The following is a 22,303-nucleotide window of genomic DNA, read 5'->3' as shown; positions in this document are numbered from 1 at the left end:
ACCCATAACACAAAAAGAAATTGAAACAGTAATACAAAATCTCCCGACTAAAAAAAGCCCAGGACCAGATGGATTTACAGCAGAATTATATCAGACATTTAAAGAAGACCTGCATCCAATAATACTTAATTTATTCAAAAAAATAGAATTGGAGGGAAAATTTCTAAATTCCTTCTGTGAAGCCATCATCACTCTCATACCAAAGCCTGGTAAAGATACAACCAAAAAAGAAAACTATAGACGCATATCCTTAATGAACATAGATGCAAAAACTCTCAATAAAATACTTGCAAACCGTAGATAGGCACATATTAAAAAGATCATTCACCATGATCAAGTAGGCTTTATTCCAGAGATGCAGGGCTAGTTCAATATATGTGAGTCAATAAATGTCATTAATAATATAAATGGACTCAAAGACAAAAAACACATTGTCATCTCAATAGATGCAGAAAAGGCTTTTGACAAAATTCAGCATGCATTTATGTTCAAAGTCCTAGAGGGATTTGGACTGGAGGGAACATACCTCAATATAATTAAAGCTATATACAACAATCCCACAGGCAACATCATTCTAAATGGATAAAAAGTGGAAGGATTCCCATTAAAATCAGGAACCAGACAAGGATGTCCACTATCTCCACTCTTTTTCAACACAGTGCTTGAAACTCTTGCTAGAGCAATAAGACAGGAGAAGGAAAGTAAAGGAGCACTAATTGGAAAAGAGGAGGTCAACTTATCACTTTTTGCAGATGATATGATACTATACCTAAGAGATCCCAAAAGTTCCACCAGAAAACTCCTAGAACTGATCAAGCCTTTCAGTATAGTAGCAGGTTGTAAAATCAATCTACAAAAATCAGTAGCCTTTCTATATACCAATAAGAAGCAATTGGCGAAAGGATACAGGGAGATGCTCTCATTCATAATTGCAGAAAAGACACCAAAGATCTCTACAATGAAAATTTTAAATCGTTAAAGAAAGAGATTGAGCAAGACACCAGGAGATGGAAGGACCTCCAATGCTCATGGATTGGAACAGTTAATGTTGTGAAAATGACCATCCTACCAAAAGCAATATATAGAACCAATGCAATATTAATCAAAACACCTATGACATACTTCACAGAATTAGAAAAAAAATGATTCTTAAATTTGTATGGAAGCACAAAAGACCATGGATAGCCAAAGCAACCCTGAACACAAAGAGAAATGCTGGAGGGATTACTATACCAGATCTCAAAATATACTAAAGAGCTTTAGTCATAAAAACAGCATGGTACTGGCACAAAAATAGACACATAGATCAATGGAACATCATTGAAGACCCGAACCTGAGTACACGCAGTTTCAGCCACCTGATATTTGACAAAGGTGCCAAGGACACACAATGGAGGAAAGACAGCATCTTCAACAAATGGTGCTGGCAAAACTGGATCTCCACCTGTAGAAGAATGAAACTAGATCCTTATCTTTCACCTTGTGCAAAAGTCAACTCCAAATGGATCAAAGACCTCAATGTGAAACTGGAAACCCTGAAACTATTAGGAGAAAATATTGGCAGTAACTTACAAGATATAGGTGTAGGAAAGGATTTTCTAAATCAAACAGAAGTTGCTCAGGAATTAAGGTCAGTGATCGACAAGTGGGACCTCATTAAACTAAAATCTTCTGTACAGCAAAAGAAACAATCAAAAAAGTGAAGAGAAAACCCACTGGTGGGAAAAAAATCTTCACCATTGACACATCCGACAGATGTTTAACATCCAGAATATATAAAGAACTCATAAAACAAAGGATCAAGAAACCAAATGACCCACTTAAAAGATGGGCTAAAGATCTAAACAGAGAATTCTCAGTGGAAAAATAAAGATGGCTAAGAAACATCTCAAAAAGTGTTCAACATCATTAGTAATTAGGGAAATGCAAGTTAAAACCACCCTAAGGTATCTCCTTACCCAGTCAGACTGGCTAGGACCAAGAGAACAATGATACCAAATGCTGGCGAGGAAATGGAGAAACGGGGAATGCTCATTCATTGCTGGTGGGATTGCAAACTCATACAACCCCTATGGAAAACTGTGTGGAGAACTCTTAAAAAGCTAAAAATGAACCTATCATTTGACCCAGTTATACCACTCCTTGGCATATACCCAAAGAACTCATCCTATTGCAGAGACACTTGTACAACCATGTTTGTTGCTGCTCTTTTCACAATAGCTAAGAGATGGAAGCAACCTAAGTGCCCTTCAACTGATGAGTGGTTAACAAAAATGTGGTATATTTACACAATGGAGTTCTATTCAGCAGTAAAAAAAAGATGTAATAATAAAATTTGCAGGTAAATGGATGGATCTAGTAACTGTGATACTAAGTGAAGTAACACAAACTCAGAAAAACAATCGACATATGTTCTCCCTCATACGTGGATCCTAGCACCAAATCCTTTTAAATTCTGTGTCTTTTAATAAGATGATGCTGTATAGCAGTCTCTACTGCAAGAAATAACTACCATCATCATTCACTTCAGCTGTGCCTAATTGCTAAACACCATCACAATTGGGCTTATTGACGGTTGTGCTCATTCATTGACGGTTGTGCTCAAGGAGGGCCAAGTAGGGTCATTGGACCCTCACCAGAGAGAGTATCAAGCTGCTCGTCCCAGCCAATTGTATGTAATTTGACCCTAATCACACATGGTCTCCTGGATTTGGGAGGGCTAAAGTATACAGTCTAGGGAAAGTTAGGAAGAGAAGGCATGACCCGTGCTGGGTAAAGGCTTTCCAGTGTGCATACCCTCAGGTCATACATACACCTCAGCAACCCCTCAGTTATCTCAGTAAGCTCAGTAAATACACTGGTTCCCGAGTAAAACTTTAATCAAACATTGGCTTGATACCAGAACCTTAAAAGGGAATAAGCATTGCTTTGCATCCCCAGGAAAAGAATTCTCACAACAGATGGAAAATTTGTTAATGCTATTATGTCTCATACTTTTTTTATGGATCCGTAATTCCTTATTATTTATTCTTCTCTTACAAAAGACACTTGAAACAAATAAATATAAAATGGTGTATGTCATATTTAGTAATGGCTAAATACACATTTTCTTGATATTCCTCACAGGAATAAACTAATAAAATCTTCAGAAATACACTGACCCCCATCCACCTCCCACCTTTTTTTCTTTTAAACAACAAAAGGCAATTCTTTTAGTTGTCCACAATTTTTAACAATGAATTATCAAAACAAGTAATCTAATATTACTCAGGGACCAAGACATGTAAGTTAACAGGTTTTAAAAATACTTTTGTTGTATAAACACACACACACAATAAGATATCGTACAGAAACTCCAACTAATGAATGTCTTACAAGATTACTTTCCTAGGTGAAACTAGTTTCCTTGTTGACTTCCTAGTCACACATCTCCAGAAGTACAAATAAACACCAGAAAGCCCAAAGCAAAGATCATACTGTACATCAACATTCAGGACCAAGAATCCTATGAGTCACTCAGCATTGGGATTCAGTGATAATTTACAAATTTACCTCATCACAGTAGAAGGCAGTGCTTCACGATTGATGAGAATCATGGCCACTGCTGAGACATACACACTGCTGTGGCTGATTACCCAGGAATCCAAATGTACCTCCAGAGCACGTAATCTGGAGTACGAATTTGAAGACAGACAGTACAAATAGCAGTTGAACCTGCCTGCAACAATCTTATTTATTTATTTATTTATTTACTTATTTATTTTTGATCTAAGACAGGGTCTCCCTGTAGCCCCAGCTGACCTAGAACTTGCTATGTAGACCAGGCTGGCCTCAAACTCACAGAGATCTGCCTGCCTCTGCCTCCCAAGTGCTGGGATTAAAGGCGTGCGTCACCATACCCAGCAATCTTTTATTTTTTATTTCCTTTAAGGCTACAGAAAATCTGCACGTAAGGAAATTCTCGTAATAAAAATGCCCCCTACTAATGGCCAAGGTATCAGATTCCACAGCAAAAAGGTGTTGTACCACTTTCTATTCTGTAGGTGTACTTTCTTGTGAATCTGTAGGGTTAGGATCGATTCTGGAAATACTAGCTTCTCACAAACTGCCTCCTTGATTGGTAAGTATTGTGCTATTTTATTAGGTTCCGTGAAGAGGGATGGTGGAACATGCATTAAATTAGCAATTTTGCTCTCTTGTGATGTATATTCTCCTGACATGTAGGTCTTGTCAGCCTCATAGTAGAACTTCATGTCATTCATTCTGATAAGCACCCCATCAATTCTCAAGAAAAATTGCAACAGGAGGAAAAAACTTGAAGGCATTACTCTAATTTTCACACTCAGGCTGGAAACTCCATGATCATGCAGTTCATCTTCAAACAGAAGAACTTCTTCAAAAAATTTAATCTGTTCTCTGGCTTTCAGTTTCTCTGTATCTATGTGATCCTTTGTAGGTACAACCTTCAATTTAAGAGATTCTTCAAGTAATGTTCCTTTATAATCTGTTGACAGGTCCAATCACATGGTTTAATAACTTCTTTGCAGTGTTCACTTTCCGTCCTACTTTCCTGCCACTCTTCAGCACAAGCCACTTGAAGCATTCCTTGGTAGTTGTTTACACATCTTAGTGCTATCTGTAGCATTGAACTCAAGTCCAAAGCCAGAGCCAAGGAGGATCCTTAAAACGTTGTCTCCAAACATCATTTCAGGGAGAGATGACGTAGGCAATTCATCAGCTAACTTCTCCACATCCAGCAACTTCATAATGTGGGTCTTGGCGGCCCTCATCTCTCAGCTTCCAGGGTCCGAAGAAGTCTTGGTGGCTGCTCTGGAAGCCGTGGATCATCATGGCCCAGGCAGAGCTGAGGGGCCACACAGAGCAGGCGTCCCTGTAGCACAGCAGTTACCATCCCGGACCCGCCCCCTACCACCACAGGATCGCCCTTTTGCCTTCTCTTCATTCTCTCCACGTTTTCTGTCTCAAAATTATTAAAAAAAAAAAAAAAAGAAAATGAGAATGTAAAAGATGCTAAAAGGATATTGGAATGGAGATATTTTCCAAAACAGAAAAAATGAGAAAGCCTAAGAAAGAAATGAAGGTCTGTGTAGGTTTGTTATGATATATAAAGGATGAGACAAAAATAATATACACATAATCTTAAAAATTTCTAAGGTCATAGTTTAGTCAACTAGTTTAAGAAACAAAATATATACCTAGTCAAGGTTTTTCTGAAGATATTTGGTTTTTTTACCCAAGCTTTATCCACATAGCACATGGTAATTAGAAGTACCAGACTGGTGGAACTAACCTTATTGGATGTTTAACAGCCATAGTTTGAGGCCTATACTAATCTGGTCATAGGGACTTAAAGGACAGTTTTTGCCCCTTGCTTTCCAAGGTTGACTAAGTTCCAGGGGACCATGGAACATGGAACACCCCTCAAAATGTCCTGTAACTGTGATGAGTCACCTGTCATCTTGTTCAGGGAGGCCATGGAGACCCCACAAGATGGACTTGAACCAGTGTCCCATCTACAAAAAGGAGGGTCAACTCAGAGGAAACATCTCATCCATGCTTCCAAGTGAAGCCAGATACAGTCAAGCAAGACCTTTGACTTATCGTCACATAGATGGAACTGGTAAAAGGAAGGAGCCAGGGGCTCCTCCCAAGCCCATGTGACCCCTGAGGAACAGATCCTCAGATCAGTATATTTCTTTAAGAGTTCAAGGGATTACACTTCCCAGACATTAAGCTTAAGTCCATAAAAAATGTTATTTAGAGAATTATTTCTCATTGATGATTTTGTTGCTAAGCAGAAAGTGCTGCTCAGATGTAAGACTTCAAATCTTGGTTTGCAATACTGCAGTGCTCACCTGTAACTAAGGGAGATAACTCACTATTGTTCTAAAATGATGGCTAAATTTGTTTTCTCCCCCTATCTAGAAGCCTTTGAGAGGGAACTAACACTGATTCTAAGTACTCCAACAGCTATCAAAATACGTGAAAGCAAATCCTGAATCCTTCACTCTCAAGTCCAGCCTTGGCAGACAAAAGAAAAATGAGGAGGAACCGAACAGAAACTCTCATCAAGAAAGCCCAATGGAATCTCCTATGAACATTTGAAATTTTCCCTATTCTTTTTTCTGGTTCTCTGTCTAGAACTTGTAATGCTAACTACTCTTGCCTTTATTTCTCCTTCACATCCCCTATTCACCAGTCAAGGACCTTCTTTTCTCCCTACAGATAAGAGTAATGCAATTTGGGAGTCTTTTAGATAGACCCGAAGGGTACCCCAATTGCCTCACCCTATGTCCTTGTTCAGCATGGAAGAAGCCAGAGAGGTCTGCTTTCCGATTCCCTATCAGCAATTTGAGTAACCTCTTCAGAGGATGGTATGATAAGATTAAGAGGTAGGAATTGGCTAGGCAGTTAGGGTAAAAAGAACCCCCAAAGAAAAGTAGCCAGTTTCTTGTCTAAAAGTCAAAATGTCCTTGGGCCTCTTAGCAACATACTCTGTTCCAAAGGCCAAAAATGACAAAAATATTTGGGAGCTCTTAGCTAATCCCCAAAAGATTTTAGGGTTACCTCTTCAGAGGCATAATGTTAGAGTAGCAAAAAGCCCTATTTAAAAAAAAAGAAAGAAGAAAGGAAGGAAGAGGGAGGGAAGGAAGGAGGGAGGGAGGGAAGGAAGGAAGGGGAGGGAAGGGTAGCAAAAGAAGAAAGGAGGGAGGGAAGGAAGGAAGAATACACAAAGTTGTCAGAAAAAAGTGATGGGGAAATATGGGAGGTGTTGGAGGGGAGAGGTGTGGTGTGGGGGTGTGGATTTGATTAAAACACCTTATATGCATGTATGAAATTCTCAATAAAGTTTCTTATTAAAAGTTTAAAAAAAGAACCCCTCCCCCAAAGAACCTGACAAGAGGCAACCTTGTCAGGATTCTATATCCTGTCAAAGTGACAATCAATATAAGCCATCACAGTGTCCCTTTTCTTTTATTTTTCTTTATTTTCTTTCAAAAAAATTTTGGGGGTCTTTTTGAGTCAAGGTATCCCTGTAGCCCTAGCAGGCCTGGGAACTCACCACATAGACCAGGCTGGCCTTGATCTCACAGAGATCTGTTTGCTTCTGCCTCCCAAGTGCTGGAATTAAAGTTGTTCATTACCACACATGGCTTATCTTAGTTTCTTTTTAATTATGTGTATACATATCTGTCCCTGTGTGGGTATGTGCACATGAGTGCAGGTGCTACAGATGCCAGAAGAGGGCATCGGATCCCCTGGAATGTAGTAGGAATTATGGGTGGTTGTGAGCCACCTGATGTAGATGCTGGGAACCAAACTTGAGTCCTGTGGAAAAGCAGTGAGTGCTCTTAATTGCTGAGTCGTCTCCAACCCTAGCCGGTCATAATGTCCCTTTTCAAATACATGGTCTGATGTAGTTTGTGGGCTGTCTCTGGGAGCTTTAGTAGCAATGTTTCCACAGTAAAATGCATCCCTCCATTCCAGATAAATAGCTTCCAAACAAAACTTTAGAACATAGCCTACTCTTTCTGGTTCCAGAAGTGGGCTGTAGTGGGTGCTGTAAGGGAAGAAAGCAGCACTCTGATGCTCATAGCTGAAGACAGCTTGAAGACAACAGCGAAATGGATAGCATTGTCCTCCAATCAGTGTCAATCACAGGGCTGGAGTAAGAACTCCCCCCACCCATTACTGCACTGTTGGACTGACCACACCATGTGAAAAGCATTGCATCCCCCAGAGGGCACTCTGTTTATGGGGAGGAGTGGGCCTTGTTCAGCACTGTGTCTTCGCTTTGTGCGAGGTTCAGTATCCCTTTAGCCTGTGATGAATGCCAGGGTGGATGGTGTATATGTACATCCTGGGCCTTGCAAAGTGATTGCTCTAATGAGAGAGAGAGAGAGAGAGAGAGAGAGAGAGAGAGAGAGAGAGAGAGAGAGAGATCAAATACACATATATAAAAGTTACCAGTTGGGCCAGACATGGTGACACACGGCCGGCCAGGTTCATCACAAGTTCCAAGACCCTGTTTCAAAAGAAAAAGTTTACAGTCTCATTTGTGAAATTTACCAGAGAATTTCAAGCCTATCTGGAAAAGGAGCCAAGCCACATATGCTAGACCTCAAAATTTTTTATTTATTATTTTAATTTTATGTGTATGCGTGTATTGCCTGCATACAGATAAGTGTACCTGTGTCATGCAATGCCTGCAGAGGTCAGAAGAGGCTGTCGAATACCCTGGGACTGGAGTTACGGACAGTTGTTAGCTGCCATGTGGGTGCTGGGATTTGAACCTGGGTCTTTTGCAAGAATAACCAGTGTTTTTAACCTCTGAGCCATCTCTCCAGCCCGTATTTTAACATTTTTATTTGAAAGAATCTGTATACAAAGGGAATATTGTGTTGTTTCTATATAGATAACCCTCACAGGAAATTTTGGAACTTTATTGTGCTAGAACTCTTTATTTTTATTATTAATTGATTTGGCTTTCTTTTTGTTTTTTTTTGTTTTTTTTTTTTGTTTTTTTTTTAAAAAAACAAGATCTTCCTACAGCTCCAACTGTCCTGGAACTCACTGTGTAGACCAGGCTGGCCTTGATCTCACAGAGATCGGCCTGCTTCTGCCCCCCAAGTGCTAGAACTAAAGGTGTGTTGCACCAACTTCAGTTGAATTATAAACTTTTGTTTGTAGTAAAAACAAGTCCTTAACTTCACCTCAACTAGGTGAGCTAGGGTTTTGCTTATTCAGCTGTAATCCCATCAGGAACCACCCTATGAGCTCATTAAATTACTTAGCAACTATTTGAGATGTAATTTCAGAAGTCAAGAAAATCCTGCATATTGCTATTATAAATACAACTAAGGGAACTCTCTCTGGGGAAGCCCACATTCATCCCTGGATGTGCCTTACCTTTTCCCCCAGTGCCTCTCTATTAATGCCTGTGCTTAAACCTATGCTAAAATCTCTTCCTAATAAATTAAAATCCTACTTCAAACCGACTTGTCCTGAAATTCTTTTCTGATGCAAAACCAAGAATCCTGTCTTTACCTGTGTTCACGTCTCTGAAAAATATTCCTCAGGCTGCTGCAGCAGTATGGAGCTGTGTCTCTAGCTCTTGACCAATGGAGCTAAGAACTCCCACAGAGGCTCTGAGGAGGGGTGGTCCACCCAGGCCTAGCTCTTCAGAAGAACAGAGTCTTCCATCTTTTTATACCTCCCCAAAAAAAGTTCAACAGTGGGAAGTATTAAATAAGTTACAGGCCTTTCATAGGTTGGAATCTTACATGATTTTTCAAAGAATGTTTCCTAACCAGCCTAAAGTGACCCTGACCTTTTGATCCTGTTGCCTCTGCCTCCTGAATGCTGGGATTACAGGCTTATGCTACCCTGTCCAATTTATACAGTGTTGGGAATTGTGTTCTAAAATTTTCTCTACATATTACTCTGTGTTTTTCAAATTTCTGTCGTTATTTAGTTTTTTTGTTTTGTTTTGTTTTTTGTTTTTTTTGAGACAGGGTCTCCCTGTAGCCCCAGCTGTCCTGGAACTCACGATGTAGACCAGGCTGGCCTCAAATTCACAGAGATCCGCTTACCTCTGCCTCCAGAGCACTGGGATTAAAAGAGTGCGCCACCACACCCAGATAGTTTTGTTATTCTTTTTCTTTTTTCAGAGAAAGTTTAATATGGTCCAGGATGACCTAACTCACTAATGTAGCTGAGGATGACCTTGAATTTAACTTCTTGCCTTCACCTCCCAAGTGCTGGGATTACAGGTGTGCAACACTATGCCTGGTTTATATAGTATTGGAGATGAAACCCAGGGCTTTATGCATTCTAGGCAAGTAATCTACCAACTGGGCTTTATCTCCAGTACTGTAAAAAGCAAGTTTTAACTTTTATGATAATAAATAATAAATAAATGTGAGTTTTAGAAATGAGAAGGCTGGGGCAGACCTTCTCATCTGGCCTACCATTCACTGAGATCACCAAGGTGGAGATGTGGGAGCATTTGTGACTATACATTGTGAGACTGAGCACTGTGTGACTAAGTACTGTGTGACTGTGTACTGTGTGGCTGAGCACTGTGTGACTGCATTGTGAGACTGAGCACTGTGTGACTGAGCACTGTATGACTGAACACTATGGGATTGAGTACTGTGTGACTGAGCATTGTGGGACTGAACACTGTGGGACTAAGCACTGTGGGACTGAACACCAGGACTGTACCTTGTGCTGTGACTTGAGTTCAGTGGCTCACCCTGGAGCCCACAGGAGTGGACACACACACACACACACACACACAAACAAACACACACATACACACACTCATACATGCACAGTCCTCATTTCTGTGCATACTCTTGACAGTTTTGAAGAGTCTAGAAGGATCCATGGTAGTGATGAAGTCTAATTCCCTGCCCTGAGGATGTGTGTCCTCTAGGCTGTCTAGGCTGATCACTGATGTAGCAATAGTGGATGCAGTCCTACGCTGTTTATATAGAAGGCATGCCTAGCAGGCAGGTGGCTAAGGAAACTACCAAGACAGGCCCTTGGGCCAGGCTTGGGTGAGGCTAGCTACAGCTAGGTCTTGATAACCAGCTGATCCTCCTGCCTATGTCTTCTGAGTACAAAGATTTTAAACTGTACCACCATGCCTGATTTTTATGTGGTATTGGGGATTGAACTCAGAGTTCCATGCATGCTAGGCAAGCATCCTACCAGCTGAGCCATGTCTACAGCCCCATTCTCATTCTCTTTTATTTTGTTTTGAGATGGGGTCTTATGTAGCTCAGGCTGGCCATGAACTTACTACATAGTCAAGGTTGACCACAAACTTTTGATCCTCTTGCCTCTGCCTATTGAATTGGGGATTACAGGTGTGTACCACCATACCTGGCTCCCTTTATTTCATTCTTAGATTTGGAGAGTCAGACTTGAAAGAACTCAAGAGAGCTCATCTGATCTGATCCCTTGTTCCACATCCCCATTTTATGGATGGAGAATGTAGGGTTTGGGATGGGAAATCAATTTGGCTAACCTGTGCTGAGGATCAAAGCCATGGCCCTGTGCATAAAATTTGGGGGTGTATATTGAAGACAGGATCAAGCAGAAAAACAAGTTGGCACCTCCCAGATTTGCTGTGCCTGAATAAGATGACTGTGTGACTGGCTCCAAGTGCCTGCCCCATACCCCAATGGGACTGAGAAAGGACACCATGGTTCCCCAGGCTGGGCTGTAACTCTGGCACCAGCAGATAGAGCTGCACTCCTCAAAATACCACGGCCTGGAGCACGCTGAGTCCAACATTCTGTTAGCTGGCAGGAATCTGAGTCAGGGGCTCTGAGAGTAACCAGTGTGACATTCCACTGCAGGTGACCCCACCAATCCTCTTGTAACTGCCCTGACAGGGATGAAGATATTCTAAAGTGCCTCTCCCTTTGGTTATCTTACCATTGAAACACTGCTCTCTGAGGAACTGGAATCTCCCCAGGAATCTCATGCTCGGAGAAGGGGAAGACTGAAGCCTGGTACCAGACAGAGGAGGAGCTTGTCTCCAGAAAAGAGGTCTCACACAGCTCTGACACCTTATCAGCCCATGTTGCAGGAGTGACTAGGGTGAAGATGATGAGTCAGTGATGGGTGGGGTGCACCTTGATCAAGACTGCTCAGTTGTGCACACTGCTTGCCCTTTATTTAAACATAAATCTCAAGGGCTGGAGAGATGGCTCAGTGGTTAAGAGTACACACTGCTCTTGCAGAGAATCTGAGTTCAGTTTCCAGCACTCACATCATGAGGCTCACAACCACCTGTAATACCAGATCCAGAAGATCCAATGCCCTCTCCTTAGGCACTTGCATGCATATACACAAACACATGTATAAATTAAAAATAAGTAAATAAATAAATCTTTAAAAATCAATCTAAATTTCATGTTGGACCCCCGAGATGGACGTGGGAGTCACTGGACTTCTTTGTCCCTCTTCCCAATGTGGCTACATTGACTAAACCTCTTTTCTCTTTGTTTCTTTAATTTGCTTATTAAGGATGCCTGCTGAGCCTAGCTTGTTGGGGTTATTGGGACCCAGGCTCTGACTCTAAGAACTACTTTAACACTCTGGTCCTATGAGCTGTCACGCAGGGCCAGGAGCAGCTGCCATCCTGAAGCATCGTGATGACCTGGAGAAGGTAGAGCTGCAGCAGATCTGGGCAGGATTGTGACAAAGACCACAAAGAAAAGAAGTGATCTTGAGGGTCCCAGTCAATCATCCCTGTTAGGTTAGAATGCTGGTCGCTGACTGGGGAGGAGAGGGCAAACAGACATTGACCACACAGGGTGCTTGCTGTATGCCAGGCTGTGCTGAGCTTTTGTGTTCACTAACTCATTTGCTCCTTATGATCCTTCTACTGAGGAGGAAACTGAGGCAGGGGGCAGTCGAGACTTGCCCAGGATTAACCACATGTGAGCACAGAGCCCAAATTCAAATCCAGGCTTGTCAGACTTCAATAGTGGTGTTGGAGGAGAGCAATAGTAGCAGCCCAAGCCAGGCCAGTGTCTTAATCCATAGGAAAGAGTTACACTGCAGTTGTGAGAGGCCAATGAGCAAGGGCAGGTGGCAGACAAGGAGAGCCATCTGCTATTCTGGGCACCCTACAGGGGCAAAGGGGCTTTCTGGAACCTTCACACCACCATACCTGCTAGGAAAGAACACTCTCTGAATCCGTACACCCAGCTGCAGAAGCTTCTAGCTCAGTCCAGCTCACAGTAACGACCAAAGCTCTTTCCTTTCCTTGTGTTCTTTGGAAATGCCACCATGGGACCCATATTCCTTCCTGCTACACAATTTCAAGTCAAGTGTCAGAGAGTTGGGTAGCAAGAGCTGCTCCAGAACCAGGCGTGATGGTGCACGCCTTTAATCCCAGCACTTGGGAGGCAAAAGCAAGTGGATCTCTGAGTTTGAGGCCACCCTGGTCTACATAGTGAATTCCAGATCAGCTGGGGTTACAGAGAGAACCTGTCTCAAAAAGACGGGGGGGAAAATAAAAAAGATCTGCTCTAGCTCCTGAGTGACAGCTAACAGGGCCAGAGGATGGATGGGGTCACCTTTGAGCTAGAACTGGCTGGTCAGGATCTGGAATTTGCTGTGTGACCTTGGTCATCCCACCGAACTTTCAGAGCTTTGGTTTTCCTTGACTATAAAGTGAGGGTAACAGTGGTCACTCAGAGACTAACCATAAGAGTTTATATTGAGAGTCTAGGGAGATGGCTCTGTTGGCCACAAAAGCATGGTGACATAAGTTCAATCCCCAGCACCCATGTAAAAAGCTTCTAGGTATAGTAATGTGCTCTTGTAATCCCAGCGCTGGGAAGCAGAGACAGGTGGATCCCTGAGGCTCACTGGCCGGCTGGCTTAGTTTAATCAGTGAGCCCCAGGTCCCAGTGAGAAACCTGCTCTCAAAAAGCAATGTGGAAGAATGACATTCACATGTATTTGCACAATGTACCTATACACACAAAAATGCACACACTCGTGCATAAAGAATTTATTTTTAGGGGCTGGAGATGTAGCTCAGTTGGTAGAGTGCTTGCCTAGTATACACAAAGCCCTGGGTTTGATCCCCAGCACTGCATAGACCAGGTGTGGTCTATGCCTGCATGCATGCCTGATGTCAGCAGTTGGGAGGTGTAGACAGGAGGATCAGAAGTTCAAGGTTGGGCCAGCAAGATGGCTCAGAATATTAACACAAGCCTGGTAACCTGAGTTCAAGTCCTAGAATCCATGTAAAGGCAGAAGGAGAGAACCAGCTCCATACATATACCATGGCAGGTGTGCCTGCACACACACATACATATACAGACATACACAATAATAATAATAATTAATAATAATAATAATAATAGAATAAATATCCAGGCAAGGTGGCACAGGCCTTTAATCCCAGCACTCAAGAGGCAGAGGCAGGTGGGTCGCTATAAGTTTGAGGCCAAACTGGTCTACATAGCAAGTTCCAGGACAGCCAGGGCTATACAGTGAGACTTTGTCTCAAATATATATTATATATAATATATACATAATATATATTATATATGTATATATGAACAAACAATTTTTTTTCAAAAAAAAGAAGTTCAAGGGCATCCTCCCTTGGCTACATATTGAATTCAAGTCCAGCCTGGGCTACACGAGACCCTGTCTAAAGAAAAAAAATAAAGGCTTTATTCTGTGGACCCCAAAGCCCTGAGCAATGGTCAAGCCATGTGCTGTCTAAGTCCTAGTCGAATGGGAAAAGAGAACATGCTGAGGGAGATAGCTGTGCAGCAGGAGTGTTTGGATCTGAGAAGTAGGTTTGCAGACTCTACTCAACTCACCTGAAGATAGTCCAATACCCAGGGGTGAGGCCTGTGAGTCAGCCTAAAAAATTCCCCACAACGCCTGTTAGCTGTACAACATGTATTTAGCACAGGCACTACAATTGATCAAGCTTTCCCCATCAATCATACCTAGGACTGAGGGGAGACCAGCAGGGCAGCCCCAGCAGGCTAAGAGAGACCTGAGACAGGCGCTTTGCGGTCTTGTTCAGACTTACCTTCTAACTGCTTTGGGGCCTTCGGCAAACTACTTAACTTCTCAATGTCTCACTCTCCTTATCTGTAAAATGGGGATAATAATACTTACCTACCTCACAGGGCTTGTTGCAAGAATTAATTAAAGTTTATGAAGTGCTTTGAGATTCCTGGATAAAAGGCCCTGCAAAAGTACAAAGTATTATTATCATACTCCAGTCGGCTATAAAAGATAATTTTGCAGGAAAAGGCAAAAATTTTAATTTCTATACAAGCAGAAACAAAGGCAGATATAGTCATAGAAAGTTTTTTTAAGTCTAGAAGATAATTTATGTAATTTTTAAAAATTATAACATGTCTTTTCCCTACCAATAATCAATACAGCATGGATAATTACAGTTTTTAGTCAGTAGTCAGCAAATGACAGCAAGTGTCTCCTTGTGCCGGGTCTCAGATGAGGGGTTCTCCAAGAGCTATGTGTAGAAACCCATGACAACCTGTAAGGTGCACATGTGAGGTGCTGGAAACCCATAACAGCCTGTGAGTGCATATGGTCACCCCAGCTTCAGCGAGGGGAGGAGTCCTTGCATTCTAAGGAACACTTGGGGACATACCAGTGCTCCTGGGCAAGGTGTCCTTGGGCAGATTTGAGACACAGGGGTAACTGAGATACAGGCCTCAATGGTGCTGTTTGGGGATGAAATGAGCTGCCTTCTGTGATCTAGTTTTTGTTCAAACACCCATCAATCCCAGAAGCTACCTACCCCATAACCTAGACTTCTTTCTTCATAAGAGAAAAGGAAACACAGTTTCCACCTGCCTGCTTACAGTCAATTACCTTCCTTCAAAAGCAATTAATAGACGATAAATAGATAGAGCTTTAAAGATGAGAAGCCCTATGTATAGAAAGGTTTGAGATTGTTGTCCCTTTCATCTCTCCTGGAAGCTTTCATGCAGGTTTAATTAATTAAGTCCTGGGCCTGGGGAGGCCTGGGAGGTACACAGGTGAGCACACCCATGTCTTTAGGATGTTTTCTAATGGGAATTGGGGGCAGAGAGGCTGAGGAGACCACCACAACCTTGATGCTGAGGAAGCCTGACTGTGGGATTTGGAGCTAACACTCTGAGGCCTCAGGTCCATACATGTAAAGCCCCTGATCCTGGCAGGGCATAAGTGTGATTTGCATTGACCTTTGTATGAAGAGAATGAAGAGCAAGCAGAATAGTCATAGAATTTCATGATGTACCTGACAAATACCTTTGAGATTTGAAAATTACAACCTGAACCAAATGTGCAACAGGAAAGAAAAGGGTGGACTGGTCTTATCCTTCCAGGACCCATGTGTCTGAAGAGAGGATCTGTGTGTGTGTGTGTGTGTGTGTGTGTGTGATCTATGTGTCATGTATATGGAAGATATATGTGTATATATATGCTTTATATATGTATATGATCTCTGTATGTATCTGTGCACATGATCTATGTATATGTGATCTATGCATCTATGCATGTCTATATGATCCTTGTGTTCATGTATAAATATGATCGATGTGTTTGTGTATATGATTTACACATGTATGTGAATGTGTGTGATTTGTGTGTCTGTGTGTCTATATATGTATGATCTATATGTGTCTGTATGATTTATATGTCTAAGTATGATCTATGTATATATGAATGATCCATATGTATGATTCATACATATATGTGAATGCATGATCTCTGTGTATCTCTTGTGGGATCTCTGTAGGTCTGTTTCCTTGACCCCCATGAGGATCTACAAGTTAAAATGTCAGGATTTTGGTTTTACATTCGACTTTTAGGAAATAACCCCCTACTAAATTCCCCTTTCTTGAGGGAGGCAGACAGAACCTGAAGCAAGATGAAGCATGTATGTGACGGCATTCCTGGGCAGGTGACTTAGAGCCATGGAGAGACAAGCAAGCTACAGAACAGGCCATGGGCCCAAGATCCCCACCAAACATGGGCACCCGAGTGGGCACCATGCCCCATTCAGGGACTGACACAGATGTGCAAGAGGAAATAAATCTAGGCAGCTATTTTCTTGGGAGGAGAGGAGTTTCAACAGCTTAGCATCAGAAGGAGCCTTTGAAATAGCTAGATTTTTATGAAAATGTGAGGCTCACAGAGGCTAGACTTTCCACAACTGCCCCAAAGCAATGAATACTGGCTCAGGGGTGGGATGGGGGGTGGGTAGAAGGACAAGGGCTCCTGCCTGTACCTCTTCCTGACTTGGATTTTGGTGGCCTCCTGAGCCAGGGTTTTTCATCCGGAGAACCAGAGCTAGGGAAAGGTACAGGGGGTCACAGGAATAGGAATTTTGGCTGGGCAGCCATTTGGGAAGTATGACAACACAGGAAATAATCCCTCAGCACAAGGAGGAAGGGACAGTAGGGACATGGAAAGGCAGGAGGACTGGGCCTTGGGCTCCTTGCTTCTGGGCCTGCTTCGAGAAGACATGGCCGGGGAAGAGCTTCTGAGTCACTTTTCATCTCCTCTGCTGGAGGCTCTCAACACCATCCTTGGGTGGAATCAGGACCAATTGGAAGGTAACCTCACCCCCTAATTGGTACACAATCTCACCCACAGCACACACTGGACTTTGACTGGAGTTCAATCATGTGCAGCTATGTTCTAAATGTGTCCTATTTGGGGGCAAGTGAAGGTTGCCATTTATAGAGCCAGGAAACACTCCTGTCCAGACCAGGTGCAATCTCTTTGCAAGAGCTCTACAGAACAGGCTCCCTGAGTCTCAGGGAAGGACCTGGAGGCTCAGGTGGCCATGTGGCTTACAAAGGCCATAGAACAAGCAATAAGGTTTCTGGCTCCTTACTTGGTTTCCCCTTCCCCCACCCCAAGATCCCTACCCCCAGGCTCTGCAGCCCCTTTTGGAAGAGCCCCCACTTTTACCCTTAAAGAAAGAGCCTGGAAATTTGGTGGCTATGTATATGGGTGTTGGTAAAGGGAAATCATACTGTGTATTTGACCTCAGGATGTTTATGGACAGATGCTGTTGGACTTAGGGGTTGCATCAGTCATTTCTAGCCTTGTTCTAAGGATCTCGGGGTCTGGATAAGGCTCTGTCTGCCTTGGTTATGGAGAAGGCCACATGGACACACCTGCAAAGCAGATTTGTAGGTGTTGTTGTCCCATTGGCCTGTAGGTATAAGTCTCTCTGAACATAGTGACAGACTACTTAGAAGGGATTCCTGCGCCCTACTTTGACTATCTGTGTTCAATGTTCTAATCTTTCACAGTAAAAGAAGGGGTTCGGTTCTTGATTTCAGAAACAAGGAAAACTATTCTGCTCTCGAGGAGACCTCCCTATAGGAAGTGAAGGAAATGTTGCAAATCAGATGGTGTGATTTGAATGAAAAATCCTTCCCCCATCATGGGTTGGATCCCTTTGAACCACAAGTCAAAATAAACTCTTCCTGCCTTAAGCTTGTTCTTTTTATTTTATTTTGATTTAGTTATTTTTGTGTATGTGTGTGTGTGTGTGTGCTTGTATGAGTTTATGAGCACCATGTGCATGCAGGAGCCTCAGGAAGCCAGAAGAGGGCATCAGATACCTTGGAACTGGAGTTATAGACTGTTGATACCTGCCATGTGGGTGCTGGGAACCAAACCTGGGTCCTCTGCAAGAGCAACCAGTGCTCTTAACCACTGAGCCAGCTCTCCAGCCCTTAAGTTACTTTTTATTAGGTATTTTTGGTCACAGCAACAATGACAGTAATTAACACAGGTATGCTACTTTAAAAATATATATTTTTTAAAATTATGCATGTATGTGAATACATGAGTTGCAGATGCCCACAGAAGAGGCAAGAGGTAGTAAATCCCCTGGAGCTGAAATTAGAGAGAGTTGTAAGCTACCTGATGTGGGCACTGGTAGCCAAACTCAGGTCCTCTGGAAAAGAAGTATGTGTTCTTAACCACTGAGTGATCTTGCCAGCCCCTCAGGTATGCTATTTTTAAGATCCACATGTAATATGTATATTCACATGCATATACAGCATTAAGAATAAAAATATGGGGGTTGGCAAGATGGCTCTGTGGGCAGAGCCCTTTGCTGCCAAGCTTGACCTGAGTGTGATCCCCGGGATCCACATGGTAGAAGAAGAGAACTGACCCCCACAAGTTGTCCTCTGACCTCCACATGTGTACCAAGGCCATGTGTCTATGTGTCTGTGTGTGTCTGTGTGTGTGTATTCACACACAATAAATAAATGTAAAAAATGTGAATAAGCTCAGAAGATATATTTGCCTTTCACAAGGAAACTGAACAGAAAAGCAAACCTTAATATAAGGAGGGCTGTCCACAGGAGGAGGGAAGAGCAGACGTGAAGTGCTGGACTGCTCTCAACATGTCTGCCTTGACGGTGATGATTTTGGAACTGTTGGCATACATAATTAAAGAAAAGAATAGCAGGCAATGGTCAGCACGCACAAGACCCATGCAAACTCAAGCAGACAAAACCCAGCCCAGAACTGTGGAAATGAACAGCAGGCCCCAATCTTAGTCAAAGAATGATTGGCAGCTGGTTACTGATGGGTGAGGAAGAGCTGATCTTCTTTTAAAGTGAAGGACTCTAAATAGGCTGACTAGATCCTAGTTGATGAACCTGTACTTTGGGACATCTGGGGACACTACCTTTACATGATAGGCCTTAACATAAATGACAGAGTGTATGAACTCCAGTTGCGGGGGGGGGGGCTATGGGAGGGTGCCAGAGGGAAAGAAGGTATAAAAATGATTTTCTGTATGAAATACACAAAAATTCAATAAATTTCAATAAAGAGACGAGAATAGCAAAGCAACCCCCCCCCCAAATAAAAACTTTGAACAAATACATTTTGTACATCAAAGTTGTAACATAAACAGCAAAGGACAATTTCCTCTGTCTTTAAAACATAGCTAGTGCTTGGATACCACATCCATGTAACACATAAGAACTGGGAGTTTCAGATTGCGTTCCTTAGCTGGCTTGTGGCCCTAAGGGGGACATTGCCCCTGAAAGCCACTGTGTATATTAGTACACGGAGGTTTATTTGAGGGCGTGGCTGGGGAACAAGGTGCTCAGCTAGAGAAAGGAGAAGCAAGTCTGAAGCCTGGCGCTGTGAAGCAAACTGCTCTGGGGAGCACTTGACAGAGGGGACTCTATCTGTCCCTGCAGTGTGGCATGTCACCATTCTGGAACAGAGGGGTACACAGATGGGTGTTCTAGGAGCCATCATCCACCAGTTTGGTCTGCTGTTCTGCTTGGCAGGAGCCATAGGTGAGGTACAACAAACAGCTCTGGCACTGTGGGAAGGCTTGTGTCTCTTTGGACCCCTTCCTTCCAGGCTTTTGCCTATCAGAGTGAATGATTATACCACGCTGTAGTATGAGTGAGAAGCTCCAGGCCCTGGATAATGGTGGACTAAGGGGCAACCTGGCCTGATTGGCTCCAAGGCCCACACACATCCCCTGAACCTTGGCACCTGTCACAGAGCCTTCTACCATCAGGCTTGAATGAGATCCAGCAACAACAAAAAGATGTAGTAAGGTGGACTCCTGGGCCCTGGGATGGCTCAGGTGCTGGTGCTAAGGACAGAAGTATAGGCACAGCACCATTAGCCACCAAGTGGGGCTCTTTGGCTGTCCACTGTAGGGACAGGCTTTCTTTATATGGCCTGGTGGGGGCCCTGAGGCTCTGAGTTACAACATGGCTTCATTGAGGTCTAATCAGCCACAGAACCATATTCAAAACCCAAGAGACACAGCTGGAAGGCTGCATATTAATCCTTAAAAACGGTGTCTGCATTTTAATATTTAACTGTAAATTTCCTCCCTGTGGGAAGAAGGCGATCAGTAGCCAGAATGGGAGAAGATTCTTTGACAAAAGACAGCACAGACTTGAAGTTATAGGTACCAAAATGTGTTCGGAAACAAAGAAGTGTTGAAGAGTCCAGTGGTTTTCAATCAGTTTTGGCCTCTCAGAGGATAGTGAGCAACATCTGCAGATAGTTTTAGTTGTCACAATCGTGAGTAGGTAGTCCTGGTATCTAGTGGGTGGAGGTTAGGGATGCCTTCACACAACTCACAGGACAGTCCCACAACAAAAAATGGCTAGACCCAAAATGCACAGAGCTGGAGCCGAGAAACTGGCTGCCACTGGGGCCTTGCAGGAAGCAGTCCTCCAAACCAGCCTCTCCTTCAGCTGGGTGCTGCCTGGGGAAGGAACAGGAACAGGTTCCCCAGCACACCTAGTTTCTGAGAGGAGGTCACAGCCACCTGTTTCTGAAGTTTCCAGAAGGGCTCCACTGGCGGCAGAGCCAGACCAGTCAAGGGAACTGTTTCTTTCATCTCTCCAGGCGGGTTGGATGTTGGGAGCCAGTGCTAGGAACAGCACGTGATGGCAATTATTCAAATGGGCTTCTCCTCTGAGAATCCGCTCTCCTCTGAACTTCAAACATCTTGACCAATACTAATTTAGCAGCGGAGCACCTTAGAGAGATTATATCTGCTCCCAAACCAATTAGTTTAACTCTGAGCAAGTTTACCAAACATTCTTCTTTGATCAAAGAATTTTTTTTTTGTAAAAGGTATGATGTTCTGCTGTGTGTCTAGCTTTGACATTCATTTATGGACCAGGAAGAAAAAGCACATCCTGTCTGGGAGAGAGCATTGGTGTTACTGGCTGCATTTTTAGTGCTGTTAAAATGGCTGCACTGGGCCTACTGTTTCTATGACTTAGTGTAGAGACAAGAAAGCTTTGGAAGTTTTGTGCAAAGCCATACATGGTACTCTGAAAACACCTTGAGACTGAACCCCAAATCCTGGGCTACACTGAAGGAGAAGAGATGTCAAGGTCCTTTGCATTCTGGACAAAATGATGGCCATAGTGGGGGTCAGCTGTATGATGGCCATTGTTTGAGCCTCTCATCATTCTCTGAGTGGCCTGATCAGTCCCAGAAGCTGGAAATGCCAGAGCTGAAGGAGAAACCACTTTTTTTTTGTCTTATTGAGACAGGGTCTCCCTGTAGTCCCAGCAGACCTGAACTCACTGTGTAGACCAGGCTGGCCTTGAACTCAAAATCAGTCCCAGAAGCTGGAAATGCCAGAGCTGAAGGAGAAACCACTTTTTTTTGTCTTATTGAGACAGGGTCTCCCTGTAGTCCCAGCAGACCTGAGAACTCACTGTGTAGACCAGGCTGGCCTTGAACTCAAAAAGATCCGCCTACCTCTGCCTCCTGAGTGCTGGGACTAAAGGCATGTGCCACCACGCCCGGCGGAGAAACCACTTTTGTCCAATAGAGCAGGATGTACAACTCAACAATCAATCATGGTATGGCTCAGGCAGCAGTGGGTGATTGATCAAGTCTTGTGTGCCTCAGGTCAGTCAACTGCTGGAGAGTCTCTGAACCTCTTTCCCTCATCTCTCCTGTGAATAATTGTACATATTACCTTAAATTTTATTTCATTTTATTTTTATTTGTGTGTGTGTATACGTGTATGTACCTGAGAGTCCAGAAGAGGGTGTTGGATCCCCTGGAACTGGGGTTATAGGCAATTATTGGCTGCCTAATGTGGGTGCTGGGAACCAAACTTGGGTTCTTTGGAAGAGCCGTAAGCACTCTTTATTGCTGAGCCATCTCTTCAGCCCCCCATGTTACTTCTTCAATGAGGTCTATTTCTAGCAGACCCAGTGGCAGT

At 43.2% G+C, this 22,303-nt stretch overlaps 1 pseudogene; it reads right to left on the bottom strand.

Annotated features, from left to right (window-relative positions):
* Positions 1-4,032: 4,032 nt before the first annotated feature.
* Positions 4,033-4,851, bottom strand: LOC103747614 (annotated as a pseudogene).
* Positions 4,852-22,303: the final 17,452 nt, after the last annotated feature.

Source organism: Nannospalax galili, unplaced genomic scaffold (genome assembly GCF_000622305.1).
Source record: "Nannospalax galili isolate Female #2095 unplaced genomic scaffold, S.galili_v1.0 scaffold100, whole genome shotgun sequence".
Lineage (NCBI taxonomy): Eukaryota > Metazoa > Chordata > Mammalia > Rodentia > Spalacidae > Nannospalax > Nannospalax galili.
The sequence above is the reverse complement of the archived record's forward strand: the minus strand, read 5'-3'. Positions and strand labels throughout refer to the sequence as shown.